Below are 12,145 nucleotides of genomic sequence, written 5' to 3'. Positions count from 1 at the left end.
TGTGGCAGATATACTGTTAAATTTTTTGGACCAAAATAGAGAAATTTATGAGCATCAATACGGTTTTCAAAAAAATAAAGGTATAAAGGATGCCTTAGAATATTTTTCAGAAAATACTCGAAATAATTTAGATAGAGGAAAGAATGTTGTAATAACTTACATCGATTATAAAAAGGCTTTTGGTATTGCTGATCACACAGTGTTGCTTAAAAATGTATACAATATTGGAGTGAGAGGGTTGTTGCTTGCTTGGTTTAAGGATTATTTATGTAATAGAAAGATAGCAGTGAAAGTTCAAAATGTTGTTAGTGAGCCAGAACTTTGGGGGAGGGGGTTTTCAGTTGAGACAGTTCCTCCCGTAAAGTTGTAGTTCACCTTGCTTGCTGCGGAAGGCAAACGTTTCGCTCGAGTCGAAAGAAATATGATCCTTCCTAGTCCAAGGTATCATAAAGGTCCATAAATGTATGCCTAATATTGTTAGGAGCGTAATTCCCACCTTATGACGCAGTAGGGTGAAAAATTATATTTCTATGTTCAAGATTTAAGCACAAATAAAAGGACACTCACACGTGAAGTTTCGAATTTTCGACCCGTTTAGGTCTTCGTGTGGAAGGAGACAAGAAGGAGCTGAGGAGGAGGACAGAGGATGACCAAAGGCTGAGGAGATTAGGATAAGAAAGTGGTAGGGAGAGGGTGGGGAATGGGGGATGGGAAAGAGGAGAGGGCTATGAAGATTAGTGGGCCCTGTTAAGACCAGGCGAGTTGAAAGCTTGGTGTTGCCATATGCATGATTGTTCTAAAGTTTTCAATTCTAGCGGTGAGACGGAGGGTGGGAGGGAGGCAAATATTCCTATGTGGAAACAATCATCAAATTCTAAATCGTGGGAAAAGGCGTGGGTAGGGACAGGAAGCGAAGCAGATTGGGAAGTAGGTTTTACAAGAAGCTCGATGGTTGTTAACCCGGAGGTTGAGTGAGGTGGTGGTAAAACCAATGTAGAAGGCGGGGCAGGAATTGCATAAAAGGATATAAATTACATTACTAGTTGTACAGATGGGGGATGGAGTGGAAGGAAGCGGAAAAGTAAGAAATTTGTTAGGAAGTGACTGGGTAATGAGGATCGCACACGTTTTGCACCGGGGTCGTTGGCAAGGGACAGGTAAAGAGTTAGTTTGGGTAGTGAACCTTTAGAGTGGTTTAGTCGTTTTGAGAATGGAAGATAGATTTGGCGGACGACGGAAGGATAAGGATGGACAGCTAGAGAAGATTTTTCCAGCAGATACGGTTAGAAAGAATCGGGAAAAGGGTTTTGATGATTCTGTTCAAAGCCTGTACGCCAGGGAAGTATGTGGTGGAAAGGGAGAGATATGTGGGTTGTTTCTTAGTATGAATTTTGGGTTTGTAAGAACTGTACAGGATTTTCTTACGTAGAAGGTTCTCAGGATATCCTCTACGGAGAAGGGAGTGGTGAAGATTATTAAGAAAAATGTCCAAGGATTCGGGGTTATTTCAAATTCTCTGGCCTCTTACTGAGAGAAAGTAAGGAAGGGATTGTTAAACCTCACGTCTGAGTGTCCTTTTATTTGTGTTTAAGTTTTTGTGGCCTCTCATGGCATTATTTCAAGGGTTCCTTTAAAAATTTATGAGTTTTGCATGTCAGTGTTGCCATTCTTTTGGTCTAAATGCATTTTTCCGTAATTTTTAGTACTTACTATTGTACCGCAAAATCCATTTAATCACAGACTTAATGGAAGAGAAGCGCGTCTACAAGTTCGCACACCTTCCTAGCCACTCGAGTGACAAATTCATAGACTGTAGGCTCCTTGCGTACGTTTTCGGATCTAAAAATATCGAGAAAAATACAAAATTATTTCATGACTTTTCTAAAAGTTTGTAACATCGAAATGCATGAATGCCGACGAGATGCCAAAAAAGTGACTACTAGCCTCACTAATCATTCTTTTTTTCCATCTACCCATTTATATTATTAAAAATGAGTGCCCTCGTGACAGCACGCGTAGGATTTATTTGTTCTGTATTTGGGGCGTGGGAGGGGGAGGGGCGAGAGGGGGGGGGGGACGCGAGAGGGGGGGGGACGCTAGCGGCCTGCTGCTCTACTATCCGCCACGCTGTCTGGGAGTTGAAATGTTTTATTCGCGGAAGGGCACTCGAATTTGGCATTTTGCGGCTTAACGGTGGCACCACGGTGCGTCAAAATGCACGGAATGTTTATCAGAGGGCCACTAAATGGGCAAATTCTAGAGGGAATGATCATAAAACATTACATTTTCAGATTTTTCACCGTCCCCCCATAAATGGCATTTGAGCGAGGGTGCAGGACTCACTTAGAGGTCTCACATTTTGTTGGCCTTATTTTTGATCAGTCCCACAACTTCCTTTCATTGGACTAGACGCATTTGAAAACATCGATCCGCCCCACCCAAAAGGCAATGGCTCTCGGATGGGTGCGAATCGAGAGCAAATTATCATCAGGTTCAATCATCGCAAGTGCCATCCAAGCGCCTCCGCCAAGCGAATATCGGCGGCGTCTCCTTCTCACACGCGTCGGCCTCACGGCAGCTTCCACCCCACCCTACCCCCAGCACGCGCTCTCCAGCGCCCTTCCATTTATGAGCTGCGCTCCCCTCGCCCTCTCACACCCCCTCCCTTCACTCCATCTCGAGATCCTTTGTCCTCACCGGCTTACTTATTACGTTGCTGAGGAAGTTTCGTCGACTTGGCCTTCCCCTCAAAAACGGATGAGATAAGTCAATTAAGCTTTATTGCTGCCAAAATTACTGTTCCGGGTATTTTTAAGGGAAGAGATTGAAGGCGTTTGATATTGCAGGCGAGGTTGGAGCGGGCAAGCTCCTGGCGGAGGCACTGAACAAAGGCTAAACCAAGGCGATGCATGAGATGCATATGAAAAGCAGCGTTAAATGGAAGGTAGAGCAAATTAAAGAGTGATGAAGTAGTTAGTAGCTGCATTTATTCTAAACATGACGAAATATAGAGGCAAAGATTAACTTGGATGTCATTTACGCAAAGAAGACAGGCAGCATGAAAATGGAGGAGGAGGATATAAAATAAATTTAGGAGATAAAATGAAGAGGAATTCCTTTCAACAGCCTTTTTTTCGAGTTACCGGTGATAATATATTCTGCCGCGCGCCATTACTTACCAGACTATCGATGGAAATAGGTTTCCGCAATGGTCTTTAAATGCTTTCGCCTACAATAGCTCTCTCTCTCTCTCTCTCTCTCTCTCTCTCCCCCTCAAATTATTGAACTTCCCCCTCCGTCCTTTTTCCGCAAGCCTCCGTTCCCCCCACACCCTCGCGCCCGTCTTGTTCGCTCTGCCTTCACGCTCCTTAGAGTTCTTTTTTTTCTCTGCGAGGGCTTAAGACAAGTCCCTTAACAAACCGACAGAGGTATGGGGCTTGAAATGCAATTTTTTCCAGCCGCAAAAATCTTTTCTTTCCCGTAATGAGCAAGAAAACTTATCTTTGCCCGAGATTCAAAAATCTGGGATTAGGAATATTGTTTTCCCGAATCTGCAAATGGTACTCTGTAAATGCACGAGCAATATGTATCACTGTTTCATCGGTGAAATTTAGAATGCTTATTTTTTTAAGACAGAAGTGGAAGCAAATCGAATTATTTAAATTCCACTATGCTATTAACACAATTTTGGAGGAAAATAGAAAAATTTGGCTTTTCACTTGAAATTTCATGGTAGTTTTTATCGTGTTTAGAACGATAACTGCGGCACTAATAATTCTGGATCAGCTAAATATTTGGTTTCATATTTTAATGCTCCATAACCACCCCTTCAAACAGCGAAAATGAGATATTTTATCAACAGTCTACAGTGAAATAAATTTCCCTGGTATGAGCGCGAATATCTGAAAATATTCTCCGTTTTCTTATTGATTTATTTGATTGCCTTTTCCACACATAACTATAAATTGTAATTATTTAATGTAAATATGACAATTAGGGATTTAGTGGGAAAAAATTAAAACTTTCTCTGGTCGGAAAATGGGACTTAAAGAACCTGGATAGCGTAGTGGTCTGCGCAGTGGCCCGGAAGGTCCGTGGTTCGATTCTCGGTCCAGGGTAATTTTTTCTCATGGCAATTCTTGTATAGTTCAACATTTTTCCTCTACAACAATCCACATCCCATACCCCTGCCCCTAATGTAACCTTGTGTCACCAAATAAATTGGATTTCTCATTCATATTTTATTGACTTTCCTCACTTTGAAGACTTTATTTGGTTCTATTTTAAGGAAAACCTCCAGCTTTGGAAGGATGGGAGCTCCCATCATGGTACGTCTGAAGAACAGACGCTCAATCGAGTTCCCCGCGAGGACATTTTCAATCTTGGAAGTGCTGCGATAACGGAATCTTTCTTGGCATGCGGGTGCGATTTGACTTCGCGGTTGAGAAAACGCACTATAAAGTCCGCTGTCGTTGTACCCAAGTAGGAAAGACATGGGGAGATTGGCGCCAGCTTGATGAAAGGGAATTTTAGGATGCGGTAGAGACGCAGTGTACAGAATGAAAGCCGATTGGTTCACTTGCAGGCACATACGGCGAGAGAGAGATAAAGCAAATTTCCCTACCCGACTCCGTTTTGAAAGTTAAAAAGACAAAATAATTGAAGGTCATTGCGAAGCACTCATGCCCTGGGGTCATATGAAACCTGACGATTTTATATCGTTCTTACACCTTGCTAGAGAATTTGTCAAGGCCTCGTTTCATTTTTGTAAATTTAAAGCAGTAGAACTGCTGCTGACAGGAGCATGCATTGAAGGCTATGGAGTGAAGCGGACCCAACGAATGCTGTTTACAACGCTTTCAGTCGCTATGACTACTGATTCATTGACGCGGGATATCCGAAACGTCCTTTTCTCTTATCGTGTGAACCGCCTATGGGACATATGACTCAATATGTAGCTGATAGATGCTCTGTGATGAATTTATTTTATTTTTTTAGGGAAAACGGAGATGTTATAAGTAGTACTACGGTTTTTATAAATTATAAATATCGGTGGTGGTTGCCACGTGCTAATGTTTGCTAGGCGTCGTTACGGATATTGTATTTATCTTATTATGAGGGCACATTTAATGCACTGTTCGTAGGAATAGAAGTAATAACTTGGCTGTTTTCGCATGGTAATTCATTGTGACCCACTATCATCATTTAAATGATTTCTGTTGAATATTTATTTTTTATTTTTTAGGTGTTTTAAAATTACAAAGATGACGCAGACACTTGAAATTACTGTTATATTTTTGAATTTGGCCAATAAAGGTTTAGAATTATTTCCCATTCCAGAAAGTAATGAGCGTGATGGTGGTGGCTAACAGTTAACATCTTACAATATTGATCAATGATTTTAATGTCCCCGACTGCTCCTGATTTATTGGCAAAATAGTCTACATTATAGTTGAATGCTACTCGTTCAAAGAAGCACTGCGTCTTAATCCATTAATGTCATTGTGTCGTGCTCGCTGTTGCTGTATTTGATATTCACGACCTTGTTGCATTCTAAGCCTATCCGCTTCATTTTCAGTCTCTCTATTACGCAATTTTTCCATACCAACACGACTATTATTACTAATGTTATCCATTATTGTCTCTCGCTGGTCATCAGTGCGGTTAGAACGTAAGGTAGCTCGTTTCCCCTCAAATCGGTCGTCTGCACTTTGTTTGCATTGGAAATAATCAAAATCAAGGAAAATAAAGTTCTGTCGTTCTTAGCGGTAAATAGTATCGCTATGTCAAACTACGTAACGAATTACTGTCTCAACATAAACAGTAAGGAAATGGTTAGTAATGAAATTAGCCTTAAGTAAGTGAAAAATATTTTCGCGCTCTAAATTAGTGAATAAATAATTACAAATCAACTTTTTGACGTCTAAATCAAATGATTTATTTTGCGGGTGAGCATAGAATGAGACGTCAAACCTCATAAACAACATGGACGGTCGTTAAGGGGACAGTACGCCGAAAACGCTAAAATTTCAGCATTTTTATGAGTGTTTATTTTTCAAAATCCACCGTGAATAACATGGAAAACGAAATTGGATTGCAGTAAAAAGAATACGCATTTATTTTTCTTTCTAATGGTATATGTTTCAACTATAGGTGGCCATTATCACTAATTTAAATGAGCAACTTATAAAAAGGTCTGCAGGCAGTAGTGACAAACTTAACATATAATCCTTATGGAAAAGATTAAGGGCCCATTTAAAAGACCCGTGGGCCCGGCATCATAATGTTCTCACCTTTTAAACCTTCCCTGGACATTTACGAAAATTTTAAAGTCAAAAATAGCTAAATCGGTCCAGCCGGTTTTTGCGGACGGTTTTTGCGGTTTTTCGGGCGCGTTAGAACGCGCCCGAAACTGTCGTCCGCAAGCTCCCGTCTTCGGGTCCAAATGATCTGCAGAGCTGCGATCCTTATATATATATATACAAATTAGGGTGTCCCAAGACATAATGGAAAATTTTTTTTTCGCGAAATCAAATACGCATACCCTATGTTTTTTTTCTGTTTGGCCTAAAAAATTCACATAATAAATATTATTGCGATTGACTTATGATAACACGTGCCGACTTGATCCCAAACATGAGAAATGAAAATTTGTCCTGGGTTAGTATGGAAGGGTTCCAGAAATTAATGCTTATTTATTAAATAAAACAACAATATGCCCAAATCGTGTCTAGTGTTTGAAAAGTAAATAAAATTACTCTTTAAATTTTCTTTTTAAAGTTTGCTTTTTGCAGTCAGGATAAATCTTCCGGTGTTCTTGTACCCAACGTAACAAAAATTGCTTTTGTTCCTTCTCCACCGTGATTACGTGAAAGTCTGGGATCAACTTGACCGCTCTTTCAGCTGCATCGTTGACTGCCCTCAGCATTGAAACCTTCTCTCTGGCTTCTTGAAACGATGCATTACTTGACCACGTAGCAGGACATTCGTGGAGAAAACTGTCATCAATTTTGAGGCGATCGAGCAATGACTTGCTTCTGACTGAAATGAAGTCGTAGATGTTTTTCTCTGAAATATAACAAGAGAAAGTCAGTTCACAAAATTGTGATATAAACAGAAAACTAAAGAAACAACTTCTATATTTACTTATTTAACTTACCATACAATGGACCGCAAAGTTCATCCTTAGATGGGATGTAACGTTTGCCATGAGTTGATAAATTCTCTTTGGTTAAATTTTCAACCATTTTGCCTTTCGTTTCTTGATCCAAATCATCGTCAAACAGTGACAAGATAAAAATTTCATCAGTCAAGTACCATAAATGCTGGATTTTCTTCTTTAAAGCTGCTTTTGAGATGCTTTTATCAATTTTTTCGTAAGCCTTCATTGACTTCAAAAAGCACAAATCTTGGTAAGGTGCTTTTACTGCCAAAATTCATTGGAGCCATGGCTTGACATGGGATGTCACTATGAACAGGCTAACTTCTAACAGCGCTGTCTTATCCTTGATCGTAAATTTGAATTGATCACTTAGTAATGATATTTTTAGGGAATAAATTGCTCTCGCCATCCATCGAGCTTGGTGCATGGCACCTGGAGGTCGAATTTTAAATTTTCTCTGTGTATCTCCGCCTAAAAATGTCACAGAAAGCTCTATCAACTGTCGATAGTCATCTCTGACTATTTCTTTGGTCAGTTCAGTTCGGTAAAACTCAAGGAGATTGTCAATTTCGGAAACAGTCAGGTGCAATACGAGCTTTCCTTTAAAGCACTGTGCTTTATCTGGATCGACACCATTCCAGTTATCTCGGAACTTTTTGAAGAGTGGAATGTCGGGATTTGCTGTCACTTGACTGATTTTTACCTCGAACACGCTTTTTAACACCAATTCATACACGTGATGGCGGCAAGCAGAAATAATCATATTTCTATTAAGTTTTTGTTCAAGAAGCACACAGGCACCATCGATATGACCCGTATTTGAAGCCGTAGTATCACAACAAAGAATTTGCACTTTATCTTCGAGATTCCATCTACAATCGCGTTCCAAACAGCCTGCGCCTTTCCGCTTCCTGAAGAGCTTTCCAACCTTGGCACATTAATAAGTTGTTCTTTATTTGCATATGAAATAACTATTGGAAGACGTTCTTCTTTTGATTTTCGAGCATCTAAAGCAGGCAACAGTTTGCCATCCCAGTGAACAGTCACAACATCTGGTACCTCGTTTTGAAAACGAACTTTTATGGCTTCCGCACGCTCTTTCCGTTAAAACAATACTTTTACTTACAAAATATCAAGTGATCACAAACACATCGACGCGTTAACACGCTTTCACAACGCACAAGCAAGACCTGCTTCACTAAACAATCACTACGGACAACCAACGTGACTCTAGCGAGTTCCAGCTCGCACTGATGGCGTATCACATGTTCACCTGCCTCCCGTCCAAGTCCCGCGTCACCAGTATTGCCCGATCTAACACTAAGCTATCAGTCTAATTACTTTATTTACACACCTTGTACAATGTACAATTGTACAATGTGGTGCATTTTTCGCTAAATTCGCATTAACCGGTGGGCGCGCCACCGCACTCCGTGCGACATACTTTGTATTTCATGGTATCAAAAAAACTGTAGGGTGCGCCACCTGTGAGTCTAGCCATTTGTACTTCGTCTAATTTGTGCACATTGTGGCAGTAATTGTGTGCTTACCATCTCATTGCCAGTTCCATTCGGGCGTTCAAACTTGAGGTGTTGGGTTTTGGTGCTTTTCTTGCGGTGGGACCCCTCGTTGGGCGCGCCGCCCGTGCGGCATACTTTGTATTTCTTGGTTATCAAAAAAACCAGCCATCATACTAGTCACCAGACCAAGTTCAAACATCATATGTAAGTTTCCCATTGCTTAAAAAAAATTTTATTCAGGTAAAACTGCTGCATCAGTCACCATAGGGTTATCATATGGAAGGTTTTCCGCGGCGTCTTCCTTCGCAAATACTGACATGTTTCAACACAAGTCGGCACGGGTTTCCGAGGTCCTACGCATATAAAATTTTATTTACATTTGATTTGACGTCGTATAAATAAATTAAGAGGGTATGCGTTCCAAAAAAACGACTTCGATTTTTTTGGGACACCCTAAATATACATACATATAAATTCAAAGGTAAGGAAAGAAAGGGATAGGAACATGGAATAGAAAAAGGACGAGGACAACGGTGCTGTGGTAGGTGGAAAAAAGCCAGAAATCAGAGGGTAAAAATGCGGCCTGACTGGGACTTCAACCCAGAACCTCCTGGTTGCCGGCCAGGTGCTCTACCAGTTGCGCTACCAGGAGGCTTACATTTACCATGATTTCGGCGGGGGTTTATACACAGAAAACTCCCTAAATCACTAAAATACAATAATCTGTTTTGCACAAATTTTAAAAATATCACTCAGCCACTTCGTTACCGAAAGAAATGCTCTTACAAGCAGTTGATGATCTGTACCCCTTTTCCCTCTCCTTTCTCAACGATTTTCGCCAATATATTAGGTGAATGCGATTTGTTCAATTTTTTTTGCTAATGATGTCCAAAGCAATTTTTTCCCTAGCGCTTATTGCATTGACAAATTCCTTTTCCTCAGCTGCAGAGAAATAGGAAGTCAAACCCCATCACCCTTACTTGGGCGTTGAGATGTGTGTCATTTCCCCAGGGTTCCAGAGACATGTCGTTGTACAGTACTCCTAGGAATGCGGTAAAACAAGGCTGCCCACGAGTAGTTTTGTTCCCGATTTTACATAATTTGAAGAATTTTCAAGACATTCAATTGAGTAGGTTAGTCCACCGCCCTCCTGAGTTTTCCTTGTAGTTACCGCCATTATCTGCAGCCGAGCAAAAAGGTTACGTTGAAGGAATATTTAAGCTATTGACTAGTGAGGTTAATTTATATAATTTATATAATAAGTATCTCCATGTCATTTCCATTCATATTAACTACTGGGGTAACTTGGTCCATGAAGCACCAGTTACTCCAGCTATTAAAAACTTTTGGGGTAACTGGAACACCCTATTACAAAACCCACAGAAAGTATAAGGGTGAGAACAACATATACGTGAACAGAATCAACCTTCACGTTTATCTTAAAGTTGTTAATAGTTTGGAATTAAACACAAAATTACAAAGAAAACCTAAAAATCTAACAGAGACAACAGGTCGTTGCTATGAAAAATCTCCACACTAAAATTCCACAGCAGCCCAAACTCACAAAATAGCTGCAAATGAGGTAAGGCATTTTTTTCAAGGATCAAAAGAACAAGTAGGTGTACCAACCTGATAAACCTAAAATTACCATAAATACGCAAATAATCTACCCATGCCCCAGTTACCCCGAAGCACCTTACATTCTGAACAATGCATAACATTTTTGGCGTTTCGTTACTTCCTTTTTTTCTTACATAGGAGACCATCTGCTTCCTGCCTTCTTAAATGGTTATGTCTGATGTAAGCATTGATAGAAATGATACATGTGGCAAATTAATTTTTAGGAAAATACGTAGTAAAGTCAAAAAGTCGTTTAATGTAATGGAAGAGTAATTTCAAAAAGCGCTGGATACTGTCGTATATATTAAATAATTACTAGCAAGACCTCTATAGGAGTAGAAAATTTTAGCTGGAGCTAGTAAAGAGTAAATAAAATTAGTAAAATACAGCTTGTGAAAGGCGTTAATTCACTCTAGCTATAGCGGAATATAAATAAAAAGTTGTTTTTTCATATAAAAGAATTATTTTTACTCGTCCTACTGAATGGATAACTATGAAGGCAATATCGCAAAACAAAATCAAAGGCACCACGCTAAAAATGCAAAGCACTTTCAAAAGATAGAAGCAGAATCATCATTTACACGTGAATAGAATCGCTTTAAATATTGTCGCCACAAAAACGTCCTTTGGGTACGTCTGGGACATTTCCCAACGCCCAGGATACGATAAAGTCTATCTTTACGAAAGGAGCAAACGTGGTAAAATGCCGTCGACGCTGATATGCCAACGAACGCAGCCAGGAATAGCTATCCGTGCACATGGAGTTATTGGAATCAGCCAGCAAAATGAGCGATTTGTGAAATTTGCTTTCATTTAAATGTAATAGGATATTTAAGGCCGTTTTATAGGAAATACTTCCTCGCGTCTCCAATGGATTAATATAACAACGGGACATCAACGAGCCGCGACATACCTTTTTTGATAAAACACTTGAACCTTTTAAATGGGGAATGGAGTTTGTTCTGCCAGTCTGGAGACGCCACAGTGTGTCATCGTTCTGTATTTATGTTTCTATCTCTTTGTTTCAATTTCTATTATATGTTATTATGATTGTATATTCGCCTGTGGCGACCTGTGTGAATGTGAATTTGAAATGTATGAGACCTATATGGTTCGTTTCCTCTTCTTGGGATCAGCGTTCCCCGAAACGCATGTGCTATATCTATCCTACTGTGTGTGTGATTGTGACTATCTTTAATTCCATTTCTTCTTCTGTCCGCGTTGAATTCTTCGTTCGTGGCGGGACCTACGCCCAGAGCCATCTCTTGGCCAAATGATAGGGCTAGACCTCGGGGGATTTGGTGTATAAACCCCCGCCGAAAACACTGGAGATTAGATTAGCCTGGATAGCTCGGTGGTCTGAGCATCTGCCCGGAAAGCAGGAGGTCCGTGGTTCGATTCCCGGTTCAGGTGAACTTTTTTCCATGTGTTTTCGGCCTTCATTCCATCTCCACGCCACAGTGTGTCATCGTTCTGTATTTATGTTTCTATCTCCTTGTTTCAATTTCTATTATATATATATATATATATTATATATATATAAATAATGTAAAGGAACTTCTTCTTACCCTGGGGTGGGCACACAAAAAAAAACTTAGAAATTGACAGAAAAACGAAAAATAAAATAAAAGTGAGGAACTTACGGGGAAAGGTTGTTTTTACAAATTTTCGATGGGACGCAGCCCATCTTTCTCAAGTGAGAAGAGGAGGGAAAGTGAGGAAAGGGCATAAGGAAGGGTGCAAGGCAGAGGGCAAATATGGAGGGAGGAAAAACGGTGGACGGGGATTGGTTGTTCTTTCTAGTGGGCGCGGTTGATTCCTGGACCAGAAAACGCACGGAAAG

The sequence above is a fragment of the Ischnura elegans genome, chromosome 1 (genome assembly GCF_921293095.1).
Source record: "Ischnura elegans chromosome 1, ioIscEleg1.1, whole genome shotgun sequence".
NCBI classification, from domain to species: domain Eukaryota; kingdom Metazoa; phylum Arthropoda; class Insecta; order Odonata; family Coenagrionidae; genus Ischnura; species Ischnura elegans.
This window is presented reverse-complemented; position numbering follows the sequence as displayed.